The 22569-nt window shown below is 46.0% G+C and overlaps 1 protein-coding gene across 13 annotated transcripts in view; it reads right to left on the reverse strand.

Moving 5' to 3' along the window:
- The window catches only part of PTPRT (protein tyrosine phosphatase receptor type T), a 1093025-nt gene that overhangs the window by 565175 nt on the left and 505281 nt on the right, over window positions 1-22569 (reverse strand). The gene's annotated exons all lie outside the window — the stretch shown is intronic.

A 22569-nucleotide genomic window follows, 5' to 3' on the forward strand; every position in this document is an offset into this window, starting at 1 on the left:
GAGAGAGGGATGAGTTAAATAAATTACGATAATGGAACATGCGGTGCCACCAAAGTCATGTTTCCGTGGCACAGGAACGTGGTCAGGATGGAATGTTAACTAAAGCGAGCTTCAGAACTGTATCACAGTTATGATTCCAATTTAAGTATATGTATGCATGGGGGGAATGGCAGACCAGATGGAGAGACGCCCTACATGTTAAAACTCAAGAGATCATCTGCTTTTTACAGAGATATTTATTTTCATAGGTTTCCCAAATTTTCTTCCATAAAGAAAGAAGTTATTTAAAAAAAAAAAAAAAGTTGGTTTTGCCCAATGCAGTCTACCCAGGCGCTCTTCCGAAAACTAAACTCGGCAGAAAGCAGCCAGTTGTACAGTAAACAGAATTTACAGCCCAATGGCTTTCTGACAGCGAGCACTTTTTCATTCACACTGGGTGACACCGCACTGAACAGCAGCTGTCCATATGATTTTAATCACAGTGGCTTTTGAAACCACAACCCACTTTCCCCCTTATTCTATTCCATTAAAAAGCTGTCTCTCGAAGCTAATGAGCAAATTCTCTGAGTGCTGGAGCCTAGAAACTGCTGAATCACGGGGCAAATAGCCCATTAAATCGGCATTAGTCAGACAGCTCTTTGAAGACTGACGCAGCTCGGGCAACTAGAAAGCCCCTCTGAGAACAGATTTGATCTGTGGCTATCATATGTAAATGTAAGCAAAGGCCTAACAAGATACAATTATTTGCAAATACCCTAGCTGTGATCTAAGCCGGCAGCTCTAATTGGAGGAGTAACACATTGATAACTTCAGCAAGAACCTGGAGGCTAAGATTAACCTTTATAGGAACATTCTGAAGAGGGTCGTACTGTTCCAAGAAACTGAGGTCCTAGAAGCTACCCACAATCACAACCAGAGGAGCTGGAGGAACATTTCGGCCTCAGATCCCTTAGTTTTTTTCCTTGTTGTCTATGTCCTTTCTCATTTTACCTTCTTTCCCTACCCACGTTGGTTTCCCTGAGCTCCCTCGTAATGTTCTCAGAATGTGCTCTTAAAATGTTTGCCTTGGGGGGGGTAGGGGGATAGGAGAAGAATAAATGAAACAAGATGGGATTGGGAGGGAGATAAACCATAAATGACTCTTAATCTCACAAAACAAACTGGGGGTTGCTGGGGGGAGGTGGGATTGGGAGAGGGGGAGCGGGCTATGGACATTGGGGAGGGAAGGCGAACCATAAGAGACTATGGACTCTGAAAAACAACCTGAGGGTTTTGAAGGGTCAGGGGTGGGAGGTTGGGGCAACCTGAGGGTTTTGAAGGGTCAGGGGTGGGAGGTTGGGGGAACAGGTGGTGGGTAATGGGGAGGGCACGTTTTGCATGGAGCACTGGGTGTTGTGCAAAAAGAATGAATACTGTTACGCTGAAAAAATAAATAAAATGGAAAAAAAAATGTTTGCCTTAATGTTCTCCCTTTAGCAGCACATATACTGAAATGTTTGCCTTAAGTCCTTCACAACCACAGGAAGGGAAAAAACAGGAAAAGTAAAAAAAGATCACCTTATCCCTGTGTATCAGATTGTTAGGGCTGCCCTAACTAAGCACTATAGACTGGGTTATGGAGGTCAGAAATCTAAGATCAAGATATCGGTGGGGCTAGTTCCTTCTGAGGGCGGTGAGGGACAACCTGTCCCACGACTGTCCCCTAGCTTCAGGTGGCTTGCTGGCAATCTTGGGCAGGCCGTGGCTTGTAGAGGCATCACCCTGATTTCTGCCTTCATCTTCAAATGGCCTTCTCCCTGTGGGCACATGTCTGTGCCTAAATGTCCCATTCTGATACAAAACCAGTCATACTGGCTGAGAGCTGTAATCAACCTAACTACGTCTGCAAGGTCCGTATTTCCCAATACAGTCATATTCTGATATCCTGGGGGTTAGGACTTCAACATATAAATTTCCAGGCACAATTCAACCAATGACAGCCTGTACCAACTCAACCAGCCAGGCTCCAACGAGGCTGCTGAGCTCTGCTCTAGAAATACACAAACCCACAGATTGATGGCAGCCTTCCCATGTCAGCTGAGTTAATCCTTCCCTATCCCCGCTGGAATCTCCACTCCTAGTCTTCACAGCTGCTTTTAACAAACTTTCACCACGTGCCCAAATCCTTCTTTATCCCAACGCTAGGAGCTCATCTCACCTCCTACTTCACAGAAGCAAGAGGCCATCCCAAAGAAATGTTCTGACACCCTTTTCTTGCCTGGCACTCCTTCTTTCCTCCTTCTGCCCGTCATAGAGCAAGGTCATTCCTCTTTCCTGGCTCCTGGATCCCCTGCCTGAGGCTTCCTTGGGGGCCTGGCCACACCAACCACCCACTCTTGCTTATATCTGCAACCTCCTCTACACTGGCTTCTTCCCAAATTCCCAGTTGGGCAATGAAACAAGCTCAAATCTTGCCTGCCAGTAAGAGCAAAATCTCTCATTTCCACATCTGCTACTGTCCAAACCCTCCCCTCTACCTCGTAGGCTAATTTACTGAAAGTGTGAAATAAAGTGATCTTCAACTTTTCTGGTCCTCAACTCTTCCCATCTGACTTTTGCCCTCACCTGCGTGTTGGAAATTCTCCAGCCATGGACCTCTTGCGGCTAAACTAAGGATTTCTTTTAGTCCTCCTCTTAAGGGACCACTTGCCAAGTGTGGCACATCACAGACCACTCCCTTCTTTAAATACACACTTCCTTGGCTCCTGAGTGATCTGAAATCTTCCCAGGTTCTTCTTCTTGGTTTACTTCACTGGCCCTCCATCTTCTGACTGTATGTTCAATTTTCATATTGCTTGGTATTATGTACTAGGTCTCTCTCCTCCCTGTCTATTCTATTACCTAAATTAAATTGCTACCTACATCCAGAGGGCTCTCAAATCTATACATCTAGAATACTCCTTTCTCCTGAATTCCAGATGCCCATATTCCTCCCTACTATTACATCTCTCCTTGGGTGACCCACACCCAGGAGTAGTTATGACAGTGGACAGCCAACAGGCAGCAGAGGACTCAAGAGGGGCAAAGATCCTCCTGGCAAGGTAAAGAAAAGCAGAGCTGAAATGAGGGCTAAGAGACAGCTCAATACCTTGTTCCTGCTTCACAAAAATAGTCTCAAATCCAAATTTCCTTATTCCTTCCTCTCCGTTCTGCATATCTGTATCTTAAAGGACAGGGCTCTCCTTGACATGAATTAAATTTGAATATTCTTCCACCTTAGAAAATACATTCTTCCTCCCCCAGTGCCCTAGTCTGTGAAGACTGCCCACTGAAAATCATGGATAAGTCATCAAATTGCAGAATGCTAGCTTTGGAATGGGATACGCTTTTTTTATATACATAAACAATTTTAAGTGAGGCACCCATATTAAATTAAGCTTCCTACTGCCCACTCGGCTTGGTCCTTGACTCCGCTGCTGGGTGGAATTATAATTGCTTGTAGCTGGAAATTAAAAAGATGTCAATGCAGAGCAACAGATGTCAAAATAAAAAACAAGATTAGAAACATAGATGTTCACAGCTTTGAGATGTAGGTTAGCCTGGAAAAAAAAACAAAACTGTTTTGCATCATTATTATTGAAACAAAATGAAACAAAAAATACAAAGGCATGGATCTTAAAGAACATGTAGTCCAACACCCCAGTTCTGCCAACAAGGATACTAAAGCCCAGAGAGTTCAACTATCTCAAGGTTAAACCCTCTCAATGGAACAGGAAAGAATGGGGCTTATTCCACCAGCACAAGGGAAGCTGGGAAATGTGGTTCCATTACGCCAGGGCCTTTGACATATGGAAATCTTGGTAGCATGCACCAGCACGACCTCAGGCATGCACACCTCTACCACGTGCTTCTTCCAGAACCTCCCATCCTCACTAACCTCACACCCCCATTTCAGCAGGCGCCTGATCCTCCTGGATTCCCAACACCAGGCTCATGTCTGCACACGTAGCTCAGCTGCTTCTCTCAGATGAACTTCAGCCCCATTTGCTCTGCTAGAATGTTCCTTTCCTTTCTGTTTTCTTCCTCTGGTTCTAGTGCAACCAGGCTCACTGGGTAGCATTTTGCTCACCCGTCTAGCAGCTCTGGAAAGGGCCCTGAACTCATGCCCCTGCTGGGCAGGACCCAGCCTAATGAGTGGACCTGAGTGAGAAATGATGGCAACTCTTATCCCAGCAAATGAAGAGGGAAGGGAAAAACGAGGCAAAATAAAAAGGAAACAAACATAAAACCCCTGCTGAGCTCAGAATGACTCAGCGGGCATGAAGCCCTGACTTGTGCCCGGCACTGTGCTAGGTGCTGGTGTTAATCCTGTCTCCCTTAATTGAATCTCCCAGGCTTTAATAGAATGCTGCTATGTGAAATGTGCACAGGGGCCAAAAGGAAACAAGACATTATTTATAATAATTGGCTCGCCATTATCCATTCACTTGGCACTGCCTGGAATAACATGATGGGCCTTTATGCTATTCACAGCCTATAAAAAAGTAGTTGTGTTGTGATTCAACATATAGTAATCTCCATTTTAAGAGGACAACAGAAATACTCTGCCATTATTCATCCCAGAGCTTTAAACAGTAGAAAATTCCTTTATCAGGAACATAAGGTTAGAAATGGCATGAGTTATTAATATTGCCATGTAGCCCAGAGCATTCATTGAGGTGTTCAAACTACTGAAAAAAGAAACTAATGATTTTTAAAAGCCCTGTCTAGTCAAAGGCTAGGACCAGGTAGCACTTTGAAAGGGTGGTGTAAAATGCACAAACTGTTCAAAACTGCGAAAGTTGAAAGGAAAACGGGGGCTAGGCTCTTCACCCCCAACTCACTTAGTTCTGGAATGTTCTGGAAGAAAACAGATGAAGGAGAAAACAACGGATGTTCAGAAACTCCGATTCGAGAGGGGAGAGAAAGAGGAGCTGTCAATCAGAGCTCATTAACAATCATCCTGGTACATGCTGAACACACCTAGTGCGCCGTTAGCTGCTTCCTCATTTTATTCCCCACCCCGCCTTCCACAGATGGGCAGAGGCAGCCGACAGCAGAAGATCACGCTACCATGGTGGCAAGCCATATATCAGAGTCGCCCCTGAGGACAAGCGTAAGAACAGCTGTGATGGCCATGGTAGGAAGGACACGTGTGTGCTTGGCTGGAAGCTTTTCAGGGGTACAAAAGGCAAGTTTCCAATGGGACTAGAAGCTTCCTGGCGGCCAAAGTGAAAAGGACAGTCAGTTACAGAATTCTCTTTAATAAGAACTGCCAAGCGTTTTTCTTTCAAAGCAGGGTAGAAAGATGAACGCTGGCACAGTGGCCTCACAGATAACGGCAAAAACGAGAGGCCGTTCAACTGCGAAGATGGAGGGGACGGTTGTGCAAGGGAAAGGACCTGGGTTCTGGGGCTCAAGGTCTCTACTGTGAGGTCTGGCTCAACTCCTGATAGCTCTATGGCCCTGGAGAAGATCCTTAGGTGCTCTGAGGCATAACTGCATCATTCATTCACTGGAGACTTAAAAATACCTAATTTGCAAAATCACATGTCAGAGAAAGAAAGAGAGAGAAGGAAGGAATGATCAAGCGTGTGAGTAGGACATGAAAGAAAACACACAAAGCATCCAACACAGTTCCTGGCACCTGAAACATGCAGGATCCTTTCCCAGAATACTTTTGTTTTTTCCCCCCTTTCGTTCCTTCTGTGAGACTAAATCTAGTATGGCAGCCTGTTTTCTCATCTGGATGGCTCTTTTCAGTCTCTCTTCCCACTTCCACCCTCTGATCCCCCCATGCCCTCCCCACCCTCCACCCCGTGGACTGCGCCGATCTGCCCCATCTGGATCTCAGCATGCCGGAGTGAACGTGGGCACAGAAACCCAAGTGCATGGGTCAGTCGGCAACCCCTGTCAAGAGCGCCAGGACTAGCAACGAGTGCTTACGGGCATGAGATCAGCTACCACAATGTGGGAGAAAGCGTCAACTCGGAGATAAGTTCTGACTGATCTTCCCGGAAAGCTCAGGAGGAGGAACCGCTGTATTACGAAAGGTACTGATTTCTGTTAGGTATTTCTACCTTGAGGACTCATGTACAGACTCTGGCCACCGAATCCGTCCTGAGCTTGATGGAAGTTCTAACTTGTAGGCAATGCGGTACTGGCTCTCTTCATGCCACGCACTTTCACAGACTCCAGCTAACCGCCCCAGTCTCACTACCGAGGTTTCGTGTTCCCAGGGACCATATTTTCCAAGCCAAACAGCTAAATCAATCAATACATTACAATACAATAAAAAAAAGAAATCCTGTCTAAAAACTAAATTACTTTTACACACTTTGGGGATCTTCTCGTTTAAGAAAAAAATATGGGAAGTTACAGCTGTCTTGGAAATCCCGGGTCATATGGTCACTGCATTGAGTGACTCTGACAGGCAATGTCGTCATTTTTCAAAAGCTTCTCCTTCCTTTCCAGCTTGGGTGACAGGCTTCTGCTTGTGTCCCTTTAGAATGTGCACACGTCTCCATCCTGGCCTTGACCAACCTCTCTGTCTTTTTCCTTTTTCTTTTTCTTCTTTTCTTTGTCTGCATGACGAACACACTGTTTGATCCAAAGCCCTAGATGACCTATGAGATTCTGTCAGATTAAGCCTCAAATTTTTAATATAGCTTTATCTTTTTTCTTCATGCTTAAACTCTCATAAAGTTCTGGATCCATTTTTATAGTATTTAATCATATGTTTATCAGAAAAAGCTGCATGTACTCACGTGGTAGGGAGACTCAGTTTTCTCATTTAAATAGACCACATGTGTCTGAATTAAGACTCCAACTGCATGGTAAGGCAAAGGGTCTTTTTACCTATATTTGGGCCCACATCTGCTCAGGCTCTAATTTTCAGGGCCAATTTTCACTGTTGTGGAGTTGTTGTTGTCTTCTATTTTATTTTTTTTTTAAATGTCTTCACCAACAGATTAGTTGCATGCTGAGACAATCTGTTTTAAGGATAAAAATTGAAAGCCAGAAATTCCAGTCTGAGCTCCTTCGATTTATTCTCAAGGGTTACTAATAAAGAATATGGGGCAAGTTTGTATTTTCTCAAATATCATGAAGGGTTATCTTTTTGTGGACACATATACACTGCATGAGCAAGGTTCTACCCATCCAGGCTACGGAAGGGGACCACAAGACAACAGGTCAGTCATTTGCAGAAACATCTAAGAACCCTAAGACCAAAGAGCCACTGCAGGTCCCTAACTGTCTGGACGTCAGCAAGACATCCGGCATAGAGAAAACAGGCAGGTGTGAGCACAATGGGGCCAGAATGCAGCCAATCCCTGGAGCTTCCCCATCTGGGATATTAATGATTATCCTGGACTCACAGAGAGACGTTGTGCAGATGGTGAGGGAAGCTGCACTGGTCTTAACTCTCACAGAAAATAGTTGCTGGGTGGGATAGGGAAGAGGACAGTAGAAAAGGAACTGACTCTCTTTTTATCGTGATGGCACAGGCCTCTGTAGCTACCTGTTTAGCACTGTTGTTCTGCTCCATGGGACAAACATGAGTTACTTGATTAACTCTATTCAGACCATTATCCCTATAGCTAAGTAGAGCTGTCTCCCAGATATGTGAAAATTATTGTTCAATTGTTTTAATACCTCCTACCATCTTTTTCTTTCTTCCTCCCTGTCTCCCTCCCATCATCCTTCCCATCCACCTATTTTTTCACCCATCCATTCACTCATCATCCATCTTCCTATCCATCCATCCAACCAACCATCCATTCACTCACCCATCCATCTTTCTATCCATCCATCTATCCATCATTCACTCACCCATCCATCCTTCTATCCATCCATCCACTCATCCATCCATCCAACCATTCACTTACCCATCCATCTTTCTGTCCATCCATCTATCCATCCATCCATGCATCCACTCACCCATACATCTTTCCATCCATCCATCCATTCACCTATCCATCTTTCTATCCATCCATCCATACATATATACATACCTACATACATTTGTTCAAAGACATATTATCCATGTACTTCATGGCAGGTACTATTCTCAGCGCTAAATATACATTCTCTCATTAAACTTTCACAATACCATGAAAGCCAGCTCTTAATATTCATTATTAATATCATTAAAATTTCAGAGACTGAATCTCTTGCCCAAGAACAAAATATGACCCATGGGCCAAATCTTATCCATTTCTCTAAATAAAGTTTAAATAGCCATGACCTTTTTTTTTAATTTCTGCTACAATATTAGCAAAGTTGAGTAATTAACAACAGAGACCATGTGGTCCACAAAGCCTAAAATACTTACTCTCTGGCCCTTTAGGGAAGAGTTTTTCACCCCTGTCACCCTGGCCCTGACCAATAACACTTAGCAAGATGACAGCAGAATCAAGAGCTTAAACCCAGATCCATCTGCCTCAAGATCCCTCTCCAACAACACACCCTACAGTAGAAGCATTTGAGTTTCACCTGCATGAGTCCCGGATACCTCAGGTAAGCTGGCCAGGCTAGGTTTATGGTCACAAGAGCAGAACTGAGATGTTACTTATTAAGTAACCAGCCACTGTAGAGGACCTTCTTCATCAGTGAGAGAAGCCAGTGAGGATTTTTTTTTCCTGGTAAAATAATTATAGAGATGAGTGTTGATGTGTGTTTTGACTTTGCTGCAAAAGTAGTTCTGTCTTCTCCAGTTTAAGTAATTACATTTGTTTCTAAATAAAGCAAATGGAACTATAGTTGTCAAAGAATGCATAGATCAGTTGAACGCATTTATGGTATGCTAGGTAGAATAGAAGTTAAAGTGATTATGACATTCTAAGGAGAGATACTATAAAGTAACTCGTGCACACCCAAGTGGGTGAGTGTTACTGAGCCCTTTGTGAAAACAGGGGAGCATGGGGCTGAATGGAAATGGAAATTGCCTCACAATGGAACCCAGTTTCAAACAGCTTTTGCTATCATGATGCCCTACCAATTGTTTGTTTATTTTAGAGAGAGAGAGAGAGAGCGTGCCCACATGTGTGTGCAAGTTGGGGGAGCAGCAGAGGGAGAGAGAAATTGAGAATCTCAAGTAGACTCTGTACTGAGCACAGAGCCCAATGAGGGGCTTGATCTCATGACCATGAGATCATGACCGGAGCCAAAATCAAGACTTGGACGCTCAACCAACTGAGCCACCCAGATGCCCCCCAGTTCCTTATTTTAAAATGTTTTCTAATGCTGCCTGGTATGAAGGATATGTTCCTCGCACAGTTGCATAGTCCGATTTTTCTGGGGCTTTCGGATGCTTTACTTGGTACTCAAAGTGCAAATACACCCTGGTACAAAGCGAGCAGCTTAAGAAGCAAGCAGGGACTCAAGGCTGGCATGTTGGCCTTAAAGAACAGGGAGAGGATAGAATTCAGAACTGGACAGAAGAAGTGATAAGGGAACTGGCCTGGCCACAGACCAAGAATCCAAAAGACACAGAGAAATAGGCACGATTCAAAACAGACATTCGTAAGCACCTGCTCAACAGGGGGAAGAAAAAAACAAACAAACCCATGTTCTTGGCCCTGGATTTCACAGCACACACAGAGTCCCAGCTGTGATAGGCTTAACAATGCCCCCGCAAAAGATTTCCACATCCTAATCTCCAGAACCTTCCACGGCAAAAGGCATTTTGCAGATGCCATAAACGTCTTCAAATGGAGCTATTACCCTGGATTAGCTGGGTGGGCCCAACGTAATCAGAAGGGCCCTTATTATGGAAGGAGGGATGCAAGGGAGTTATAGTCCGAGAGAGATGTGAAGATACTCTTCTGCTGGCTTTGAAGATGGAGCCAGAGAGCATGAGCGAAGGAATGTAGAGAGGTCTCTAGAAACCGGGAAAGGCAAGGAAATGGATTCACCCCTAGAACTTCTAAAAGGAGCAGGTCCTGATCAATCCCTCAGTGTTAGCCCAGTGAAATTCATTTGAGACTTCTAATTTCCAGAGGACCAGAAGATAACCAAACTGTAACTGCAAGATAATAAATTTGCATGGTTTTAAGCTAAGTTTGCAATCATTTGTTACAGCAGTAATAGGAAACTAACACTTGATCCAAGACAAGGGGCAAGACAGAGGGAAAATCCACACACCGCCCTCGCACCTTGGTGGACTAGTCGGCATTAAGCATGACCTCAGGTCCCCCACCAGGCGACTGAATGTGTACACGGGCAGCATGCTGATGACTTAATTCACTAATTCTCAGCTCTGGTGTTGCTTGACTCAGAGTGTAAGGACAATTTGAAAAATTCCTTCATTTTTAAGCCTTAATTCATTTCAATGAACTCTCACTTGAAAACCTACACTATTTACCCACAAATCTTTATGTAAATGCGTGCATGCAGAAAAGAAACAGAAGCACGTGTTGGGTGGGTGGCATGAAAACAGTGTTAGAGATCAGGAGGCATGGACAACGTGCAGGTCTGAGCGAATTCACAACGACCACATGACCTGTGTGTATGCGTGTTCACCAGGAAGGCCATTGTGGGTCAGTATCAGTGACCTCAGGACTGCGGCAACAACCACGTGTGAAGCTCAACACCATAAAGTTTTGCCGACCACAGCACAGGGCGTCATGGAAGTGTCCTCTGCCTGGGCCTCCTTTAATGCAGCCCCAGTACAGAGATGGGACTGTTGCCCAGGGAACCAATACAGAACTAGGAAAAAAAAAAAAAAAACAGTAGGTATGAATGGATGATCATAAACTTTGGAAGTAGACACTTTGAAGCAGATTGAAAATAGATACATGGGTCTGCAGGAAAGTAATGATAACTACGTAAATAAAATTTGAAACAAGCACTTTGTAGAAAGAATTTCAATAGCAAGTAATAGTTTAAATTCCATGGTATGGTTAATTTTATTACTAAACCCTATGAGTAAAAGGGCATGTTTTTTTTTTTTTTAAGTGATGTATTTTAAGCTGAGATTCATGAACAAGAAATGGAAAAATATAATAGTCAACAATGTGCTTGCTGCATCTCGACATCTGAAAGGTTCTAATATCCATATTTTCCTCTGATGTGCAATTATACAAACTTATAATCCTTGAAAAATCGTTATTATTTCTGTTGCTAGAATTGCTTGTAATAAGAATAACAGATATGTTTAGAAATATGCCTGGGTGATTACATCTGAACAAACATCACAGTAATAATTCTTATTTTGGGAAATGTTAGGATTCTGGAATTGCACACCAAATTAGTAACTTCTCTATTTTGAAGTCTTGCGTTTTTGTTTCATTTTTCATTTTAAGACCAGATAAAAATCCAACTTTCAGACAATGGATACTGAATTCCAGATCTAATTGCTGGAGCGAGCTCCAAATGGGGTTCAAAACACCTGCTGAATAATACTTGTGAATCATCAGCTTGAGATTCTCATCAAGATTTCTGCAGGCTCGGTACCCACAATGGCTTGTTAAGGACTTGCATACAATTCAGTTATATATAACTCATAAAAACGAATTATTAACTACTAGCCTGTGAGAATTCTTCCTTAGCTTTTTTAGAAAAGTCCTTGAATTAGTATTGAATATGCACCAGGCCCCCTAAATTGGTACTTGGGAGATTAATAGACTTGACTGATGATTGGGATACTATTAGGCTATGTTCACCCAATACAAGCCATCAGGAAAGCCTGGAGAAGGGTCGTGGGTCTTCAGGTCATACGTACAGGTCATCCACACCTTTCATAATATCAAGGGAGGGCAAAAGTCTTAAGGGGGTTGGGACTGAGCCGTAATTCATATGATTTAGATTCAGTATCATGGAACAATTCGTAACAGTTACATATAAACCATCTAACCTTTAGGCTGTGTTGTCAACAGTTCTCAATGTTACACTTCAGATAGAATCGCCTTACAGAAAGCAACTACCAACATGGGGGTACAGTTGAAGAAACCGCTCAAGGGAGAAGCAAACCTGTGGTGAAGAGAGTGACTTCATCCCCAGTGGCTTTGAGAGCGCACAGGTAGGACTTTGATATTAACAACAGGAATCTCAGCGTGGAGTGTGAGTCCCAGGCCCCATCCCAGCAGGGGCAGAACTGACAGCATGTCAAAGTGTCATCACCAGCACCCTCCTGTACTCTTTTCAGGAACTTCATGGCCCTGGCTGGGGAGGGATTAAACAGAGAGAGAGTACCTGCCACAGTCCAGGTTTCTAGCAGCCAAGAGCACCCCCTGGAGGGTACGTTAAAGTACAGGCTGCTGGATGCCACCTCCAGGGCTTCCGCAGTAGGTACAGGGGCCTAAGAATCTGCATTTCTGATCCCACGTATTAACGATGATGCTGGTCAGTGGTCTACATTTTCAGAATCACTGGTCTAGGTACTCCACGCAGAAGCCAGGATGATTTTCCCCCTGCTACCTTCTCACTGGGCTTAACATCCAATTCCAGACAATGGCCTGCAAGGCCATTGATCTGTCCATGATCAAGTCCATGATCTGGGCCCTGGCTACCTTTCTGGCATCTTCTGCCACTCTCCCTGTTGCCGGCCCTGCCACAGGCTCATTGTCCATGCCAAGCTTACTCCCACCTCACATCCACTGCAGTTACTGCTCCCTTTACCCGGAATGCTCTTCCCACAAATCCTCAGTTCTTTGTTCAGAGAGGCCCTTTCACAACCATCCTCTTTAAAACAGCCCCTTTCTCCATCCACAGCCCCCTTCTCGCAATGCTCTCTCCCCTTCCCTGAACTAATTTTATTGGCATCATTTTCACCTGGAAAAAAAAAATGATAACTATTCTCTAATAGTCTCTTTCCTCCTAAGAACATGGACTCTGTTTGGTTCACTGCTATCGTCACAGTGCCCTGGAAATCATCTGCCACATTGTAGGCACTCCATGCATATGTGTTAAGTGAAAGGTTGAATGATTGACGACATGAGTTGAAGAAAGAGTAGCTGCATATAAGCCAGTCTCCGAGCTGACAAAGCCAATGGGGTACAAGACATAAGGTTTCAAAACCCAACCTGGGTCTCCAAAAACAATCTATAGATAAGAGTGTGTGCTGCAGAAGAGCGGGTGTGAGACAGAAGGTAGGCTGAATTGTATCTACTCATGAGAGTTAACTGTGCACACCTGCTCCCAGCCCCACATTCAGTGGCTTTACATAGTGAGCTTGAAATCAATCATGGTGGGAATATTTACACCAAAGGAATTGGCAAACACTATAAATCAAAGCTCGTTCTGTCAAAGAGCCTGCCTATCAGCACACTGCTGATCTTACCCATAGAGAAACACATTTTAGTACTCAGTTCAATAACTTGGCCTATAAACCAGTCATCAGATGAGCTGGTTACCAATTGAAGGACAGAAAATGGGACGTCTCATTAGAATAAAGTGACACAGACTGGAAGAATTCATCCAAATCCTGCTCTGGGATGTCTATCCAGTGAGGCTAAAAGTCTGTTATACCCTGCAAGAGAAGTCTGAACCTCAAATATGGGGACCTGTGCTCTTTGTGAATGTTATCCACACTTCCCTCCTGCTCCACACGTACTATAGAAACTGATCACATCCCTGGTCTAGGGAGGAATTTATGACTCAGGTTCATGCTAATCAACCTCAAAATCAGACCCACCAATGCCTTTTCAATTACACAGGTCAATACTTCTCTCCCTCTCCTCTTATTTACAACAAAGTGATTTGTTTAAAGCAGTGTACAAAAAATGGCAAGCCCAAATATGAGTGCAAGTAAATAAAACACACACTCAAGGCCATGAGTCACCGAATGAAACGAGAACCAGTAAAAGTTATTTTACTATTGGTGGTTACAGGAATTTCTTCTTGGTCTAAACATTTTTGCTTAAATTTCAGTCACAGTCTTCTTAATTAAAAAAAAGTGGGGAGCCTATAATATATAGGTTGGATTTAACTTTCCTCCTCTGTTTATAAACTGTTTTCTCAAACACCAGAGAGGACATGGATAAGAAAAACCCACAAATTAATAGGGAATTAAATGGCAGAGTGGATTTAAATACCACATAATTAAAGAAAGGCCAGAAAAAAATGTCTTATAACAAAGATTGCCACCACACATTAATTATCAAGTTTCAGATAGATTTTTATAACTCAAACATGAAAATTTTAAATTACCTTTCCAATTATTTCTTTGAGCCATTAATGTCTCCAACAGGAGGACAAGCTGACCTTTAAGTTGAAACCAATTTTATAAAGTTTAAACCTGTTTTATAAAGTAACCAGAAAAATCTCCCCCAAAATGATGCTGGAACCTTTTTAACCTACAGTCCCTCAGCAACTATAAACCTCTAAGAAAGCTCCCTCTCACAGCCAAATTTCATGAAAGAGTTGTTTAAACATAACTGCTCCTGGGCCCACTGTCACCGTGTTTCTGTCCACACCACTCCACCACGAAGGCCAACAAGTACAAAATCAAACGGGCACATTGGACATTTTGTCACTTGAACCGATGTGGAGTGACAATCATAATGCATATTAGAATATTTGAGATTTGGAAGAATCTTTACAGAAACTTCTTTAATTTTATTCCATGTTCGTTTTAAAACATGAACCAGAAAAAAACATTGTGAGAGATGTTTAAAATCAGCAGGAAATTTCAAACACTGCGTCAGTCCTGCCTTGCTTTCCAGCTGGGAACTTGGAACGTGGACTGTTGCTGGGGCCACACCATTTATGACAACACGAACACGTTTTTACACAATTTTAATCACAGTGTGTATTCAGTGGTGTCTCTTGGCCTGTTTGTTTAGCATTCTGTCATAAGCAGTTCCCACGGTGCCATCTGTAATTACCATTTTATGGTTGCATAATATTCCACTGAGTGGACAAACCGTGGTTTGCTGAACCATTATCATACTGTTAGGCATTTAGGTTGCTTCCAATTTTTGTTACCATAAATTGCCCAGCATTTAGCTTTTCCCTAGGTCTGGATTACTTCCTTATGATAATTTCACCCACATTAGATTACTGGGTTAAAGAGTATAAACCATTTTTAAGACCCTGGATACACATTTTCAATTCCTTCCAAGAGGACTCTACCAATTTGTACTACCCCCAGCCATGTGGGGAAACTGAGCTCAGAACAGTATGGAATCTTGGTTGAACAGGAAGCAGTAAGAGAGTATATTTTGATGGATTATACATCTGTCAGGGTTCTTCTCTTTGATGGAGAAATTACACATCCACCCCAGTCCCCTCTCCCCCTTACCAGACCCTGCCTGGAATCAATTAAAGGAATCACCAATGAGGGCCTCTGCTGTGGGTAGAATATCAGTTCTCCTAAGAGCCAAAACCCCAGGGATCTTGGGAAGATGCTCTTCAAGTCCGTGTCCAGCACCAGCAATGTGAAAATGCTTTTCCTTCAGTGGGAGCCAGATAAAGGCTGACAGCAACTCTTTTCAATGGACAGAGAATTTGCAAATTGCTTGGATGAGTCATTTGTTCATGACTGACGGTTCCTTGAGAACAGGCCACAGAGACCAGAAGCCCTAAGAAGAGTCAAGGCAATGGACAGAGAGGTATGGCAGGATGGTCTTCTCTGCCCTGGGAAGACCCAGTACCCAGAAAGGCAGCAACATTCAGGGACCCCAGGTTCCAGGCCTACCTTTCCTAACCATGTGGCCTTATATAGACTCCTCAGCCTCTCTGAGCTCTGTCTCATTCGAGGGGACCCGACATCTGCTTCACAGCTGGTGTGGCTCTAAGAGGACTGAGCAGCTGCACTTGCCCTGAAAGACCCTGGGACCCACCAGCGGAATGAGGCCAGAGAGTCTAGCCACCAACAGTGCTCCTGTCCAAACCATGCCTACACATGCCCAGGAGATGGGCCAGGGAGACAAGGACGTGTTAAATGACCTACATCTCCACAAGGCTGCCACTCCGAAGAGGACCCACATACCCCTGGTCATACTCAGCACTTGGTCACCATTCTGCTGTGAAGCAGAATGAAGGTCACTGGCCCAAAGCGGGAAGGTCTCAGGTTTGAGCTCAGAACTGGAACTTTCTACCCAGGCCACCACACTTTCTTTCATATCATGCCATAGGGATGAGTTCGGGCTATTTTCCAAACTAGAGAAACCTCTGTCCCTTATTAGCTGTGTGACCTTGGGAAAGTTCTTAACTTCCCTGAGTCTCAGTTATTTATTTGCTAACTGGGGCTAAAAATGCCTGCGTAGGAGACTTTCAGGGGAGTAAGATAATGGTAACAGTCATGATGACAACAAAAATACCAATGGTGACCAAGTGATGAGTGAGTATGAGAGGCTAGCGCTGAGCTAAACTAAAGGCTTTACCTACGTGATCTCATTTAATGCTCAAAACATCCTCCTGAGATAGGAACGTTTAGTACTTGACATCACTGAGGTGCCCAGTGAAGAGTGACTACTATTGTGCTCCTTAACACTAAAGAGGAATAGAGGAACAGCCCAATTAGGATTGGACTTGCCCTGTAACACCTGTTTAAAAGACCAAAGTGGTACTGATGGCATTAATGACTCCATTTAGTAGCCTCCCTGTATCCCTGCTCTTAGACCTGTCACTGTGTATCCCCTTCCACTGACACCGGGCTGGGTCACGGGACTTGTCTTGGCCAACGGCGCCACAGTGAGCTTTATGCCAGTGGAGGTCTGGAAACATGTTTGTGTATTTCTGCCTCCCCTCTTGGACTGCCTCCCAAGCCTAGGCTAGACTGCTGGAGGATAGAAGACCAGAAGAGCAAAGCAGAGTCCAGAAAACTCAGGCCACCCTTGGCAATCCAGCGCCAGCTGACCAGCCAGCTGATACAAGACGCCCACCAGCCAGGTCTGGCCCTGGTCAGTAGAAACTTCCAGACAAACCCTGGACCCATGAGCAAAAATAAATGTTGTTTGTTGTGTGCCCCGGGGTTTAATGGGTTTTGTTACGCAGATTAGTATGGCAATTGCTGATTGATACAACTGGTTCTGTGACCTCACAGACATAGTTTTCCTGTCTACATGCTGATAACACCTCATGAACAAGCATCTTGCCCAACAGTTTGTAGGACTTTATCATTTATTCCTCACACAAAAACGCATAGGGAACATGCTATTATTACCTGCTCTGTAAGATTTAAAAAAAAAAAAAATGAGGCAAGAAGAAGTTAAATACTTTGCCCAGGCTCACACAGTTATGACATTTGGAGGCAGGATGTGAAGCAGGCAGCTGGTTTCAGAGCCCCCCAGCCCTCACCACTCCACACTCACTGCTGCTGTCCACTCACTGGCTTGTGTCCCCGGCAGGACCGCTCCTTGAACCTCGAGGCTCTGAGAAGGAGCTGCACCTCTCCTTCCCCGGGGGGCACCACAGTCTTCTGACTTCCCTGTCTGGCCAGGTCAGGGGCTGTGGATCAAGGGCTGGCTGCCTCCAGCTATGAGCTTACGGTGACATGCCACTCTCTGAGCAGGCACTCTGGGATTAGCAACCAAGTGCAGGAAAGCCTTCGACCCACACAAGATCCCAAGATTAAGGGGTAGAGTGGTGGAAGGCAGTGGTATTCTCCCTAACGAGATGCTCCCAAGATCCTGGCTGTGTGAGAACTTGAGGAAACACATGGGAAAGCGGCGAGCCCTGCCTCTGCACTCCTGCCCCTTCTTGGTAGAGCTCCAAGAATCCACTACCCAGACTTCAACCGGCTGAGCAGGTTAAAAATCCCAACAGCCCTATTTCTGCTCTGGCCCCATCCTACCTTTACGGCAGCCTCTCCTTGGGTCCTGCAGCCTCCAGACTCACTCTTCTAATTGACCCTATACCTGAGACCAGAGAATCTGAAACATGTCACTCCTGCGATGAAACCCCTGCATGTAGCACTCATGTCCCCTCCCCAATTGTCGGCACACCCGCCCAGACCTAAGGCACTGATCTGCTTGTTCTCAGCAGACAGTGTAGGTCTTCTTGAGACCTTCCTCCTTGCATCTGTGTTCAGGTTCCTCTGTCTAAACCTTCATCCCCAGCTGAGACTTCCCCAGGCAGGGCGGATCTGCAGACAGGTACAAGAATAGGGGCGGCAGGTAGGAGTACAGACTAAGCTGTCTTGCATGAAAAGCCCTGGTCTGGGACCTGCCTCTCCTGTGGCCATGAGGCCCCTGAGTCCAGAGACTCGGCAAGCTGCTATTCTGGGTAGCCCAGAGAGTGGCCCTTAGAGCGGCCTCATACTTCATACTCATAGCTTCACACACATTAAAGACTTGAAGTAATAATCACTAGTTGATTTACCGTGCCTTGATCACAGCACTCAGTCTTGAGTCAGTAGCTTACAGCCCTAGGTGCTCTACTGATGAGGACGTGCTCATCCATTCCCTCGTCTGAGGCGTGGCAAAAGCCTTGCTATCGCTCCCACTACACAGAGGAGAAAACTGAGATGAGAGAAGTTGGGAACTTTGCTAAGGCAACCAGAAGGAAGACACAAGGCTCGTGCTGCAGTTTCCTCATTTCATTACCCCAAGTGAATAAGTCTACCATTTTTCCCGGACTAGGCCCATGGCCAAGCAGACTGCTGCACTGCAGAAACTGGAAACAAACCTCTTTAACTGAAAGTCCCTAACGGGAGACCTAATATTAAAGCAAGAAAGGAAGAGTGTGATAGACACCGTGGAGACCCAACAGATAGGCTGGTGGGCACAGGCAATCTGCTTCCTGGGGCTCTCTGCCTGAGGGGGAAAAGGTTCACTCCCAGGGAGCTTGCTCGACCCTCAACCCTCAGCAGTGAAGAAATATCAGAGAATTAACCTTTCAGGACCCTCATCCAATGTGGGATGCTAGTGGGTGGGCAAACACCCCAGCTTCCTGCGGTGTGTCCAGCAGGGTCTCCAGTGGAAATTAAACCTCAGTTGGCCACAGCGACAAGCCATCTGTTAACACACTCTTTGCTGCTTTTCTGCTCTTCCTTGTCTCCTTCTCCACTTCTTCACTGTGCTTTGTGAGATCATCTCCCAAGGAAATTACCTGCACCCAAATCAGGATCCATTTTCAAAGGAAACCAAAATAGATGTGGAAAGATGGCTTCCTTTTTCCTCCAAAGAAGGACACGTGGGCTCAAAAACAATACTTCAGAGAGACAGAGTAAGTAGAGGCAGTTAGTGCAAAGGAAAAAACCAGGTCATTGGGGTCTCTGGGAGCAGAACAGAGTTACTGGACAGAAAAAAGTACACGACTGACACTTGGTGACATCATACCTGTATTTCAGATGAGGGCTACATGTGTGTGAGAGAGAAAGAGAGAAAATTTGAATACTAATATATATATGTATATTGGGGGTAAACAGTAATTAAAACAACAAAGTGGGGCGATGCTTGCAACTACTTTCTCCATTGTGATATTTTGAGAAACCAGTGAAGAGAATCCATGTGAAACACCCAGCACTGTGCTTGGCACTCCGTGAGCGCGTAATCAAAATTGTTTTTGTAGCAGCCACTGTAGTGCACCTCTAGACTCGCCTTACCCGGCCACCACACCCATCCTTAACGGCCACGGGGGCAGGTGTCTGAGGGATCCTAGCACCCCACCCCCGCCCTGCCCCTGCTCCAGAAAACACCCTCAACCTATGGGAGTCCTGCTGCCCGGAAAGTCCAATTCTTGGTCCTGGTGACCTTCACCGACGGCAGACTGACACCAGCTACGGAAGCCTGCGCTCTTGCTGGGGGTGTGTGGCGGCGGCAACGCTGCCATGTGCTTTATGGCCCCAGGGCCACATCCAGCTTGCCTCTCGTTTTTGTAAACACTTCCTGGCACACAGCCACACCCATTCCTGTTGCCCAGGGCCGCTTTTCTGCTACAACAGCCGCTGAGTCATTGCAATGTAGTCCACCCGTGTGGTCTGCAAAACCAAAAGCCTTTACTTACTGGCCCTTTATAAAAGCAGCCTGTCCGTAACTTCTCTAAAGCCGCAGGGCCCAACATGGTGGTCATTAGGGATAGGTGAGTATTTAAATTTAAATTACATTCAGTTCCTCAGCCACACTGACCACGTTTCAAGTTCTTAGGAGCCACACGTGGCCGGCTGGTGGCTCTGCTGTGTGGCTGCACAGAGAACATTCTCCTGATCTCGGAGGAGTTCTGTTGAGCGGGGCTGCCCTAGGGCCTTTGCTTCTGGATCAGGCCAAGGCTAGATGCTCCCTGATCCCATTCTTACTCTACCCCTCCTCCGTCCCTCCCTCCCAGGTTCTTCCTTCAATAAATCACGTGGGCCTCCACCCCTATTTCAGGCTCTGCTTCCAGGGAACCCCAGGGAACCCCATCTACAATGTTATTTATGTCCTTGAATTGCATCCCCAAGTCCACGACTCGGTCTCTCTTGTGACAAAGACTGTGAGCTACTAAGTCACAGGGGAGCAGATCAGGTGTCCCCCCCACCAAGATCTCTATCCCTAGCACAGTGCCTGTCACAGAGCCTTCAATAAATGCAGAGTAAATGAATGAATGAATCAGGTCAATAAACGCCCCCTCACAGGCTGTTCCGGAGTGTCCAGCCAGCAGCCCAGAGCGCCTCCTGACCCCCTCCCACTGCAGAGCTCGAGCTTCTCAGCCATTCAGCCTTGCCCAGCAGTCCTGCTGTGAGAGCTGATAGATGAAACCTTTCAATTTGCAGTTTCCCCGAGTATCAGCTATAGAATCTGCCAGAGCTCTGGGATGCCCCACACCTGGGATCTTAGCACTCAGCCCGTGACCCTACCTCGGAGACACTGTGCTTGAACACTCCACCCTCCGCCCCTCCGAGGAGAGGCATCTGTCCAAGGAAGGAGGCTGTGTCTACCTCTCTGTGAACTTGCTAACAAGAACGATGTCTGCAAGACTCGACCAGTGCCCATTAAAAAAGGCTCTTGAGGCCAGTTCCTCACACGTTCCAGGATCTGGAGAAAAATCCGGCTCTCTAGATTTCTGGTTTCAACAGGAGATGCCGCAAATGACACCTGGAGGGGGCCGGGCAAAAAGACCTCATTAAGTAATAACAAAGGTCGGAGTTTCTCCTCTGAGATAAGCTTCACGGGAAATCTCTGGTCCCGCTCCACAGGGCATCCAGGAGAACGCAGGGGCTTGGACGTGCCGTCCGTCAGTGCTTGGTCAGAGTCTGGCTGGGGCGCGGGCCCTGCCGCCCGCAGGGAAGGAGTTCACGGTAAGGTTTGCCTGTGGTGTTCTATGGCGTTCTTCCAAAGTCCCACCGGCCAATCCCTGGGTCTGGGGCATGGAGCCTAATTTGCTGGGCTGTGGGCAACCATCCCAAAGACAGATGCATCCAGGGCCAAAACTGCACAGTGAGAGCAGACGCCCCTGCGGCTTCAATCAGGGGTCCTTCATTAGTGGGAAAGGGGGTGCTGGATGGTTTGCCCTCACCCTCCACCACCCTTCCAGATCTTCAGGACTCCTTTCGTCCTCCCAGGAGACCAAGCCTGGCAGACAGAAGTCTCAGCCTCTCCTGTCTCTTATTAAAGCATCTGGTTACTTAAACGACGGTAGGGAGGCAGCCACGATGAAGAGGAGGAGAGACAGCAGATTCGGTCACTGGTGGAGAACGTGCCCACAGGACAGGTTGCCCTGGGCCCCCGAAAGGGGTTAAATAGCAGCCCTTGAAGAGCCCTGTGACCAAGAGCCCCAGGACACACCATTCACAGGGGAGTGTGGCGAGGTCGCGGCCCTGCACACGCGCACGGGCCTTGCTGGCCTACGGAACCCTCACCTCCCTCTCTGTTCCCATGCAACGGGCTGATCGGGCTTCAGAAGTACCCACTGTAGATCTTCATCATGGCCTACTGACTTCATGCGTTTGGGCTGCTGCAACACAATGCCCCAGACAGGCGGCTTATAAACAAGAACTATTTATTTCCTACAGCTCTGGAGGCTCGGAGTCCAAGATAACGGTATTGCCGTGGTTCTGGGGAAGGCCCTCTTCTGGCTTGCAGACAGCCAGCTCCTCGCCATGTGCACCCGTGGCTGGAGGGGCAAACGGGCTCTCAGAGGGCCACTGATCCCATTCTCAAGGGCCGTCCTCAGGACCTCATCACCTGCCAAAGGCCCATCACCGCCATTACACTGGGCATTGGGATTTCAACACACCAATCTGGAGGGACATAAACACTCAATCCACTACACCTCTAACTAGTTCACTGATGCGAACACTTAGCCGACTTTAGTCCATCTCTGTAGATACATCCATGCATTTTGTGGAGTCGAATGATATCAGTACTGATTAAGGTAATAACTCCCTAGTCCCTTGGGATTATGCAAAGGCCCTTGAGGAGAACATAGGTTCAGGCTCCACTTATGGCAAAGTGTTGACTCCTCGTGGACAGACATCCTTGTCCCTTGAAGTCTGGAGACACAATCCAGCACAGTTTGTGGGAGAGCCTCTCTGTGTCTGCATAGCACCCCAGAGTTTCTAGGACAACCAGAGCCTCACACCAAAAACTAGATGGCTTCAAGGGTGAATTGCCCCAGGTCTACATTGCCCAGGCAGTAAGAACAGAGGGAAGGCAGGAAGGAGCCCCTCACCAGTTGCTGATGCCC

The sequence above is a fragment of the Meles meles genome, chromosome 16, assembly GCF_922984935.1.
Source record: "Meles meles chromosome 16, mMelMel3.1 paternal haplotype, whole genome shotgun sequence".
In the NCBI taxonomy this organism is placed as follows: domain Eukaryota; kingdom Metazoa; phylum Chordata; class Mammalia; order Carnivora; family Mustelidae; genus Meles; species Meles meles.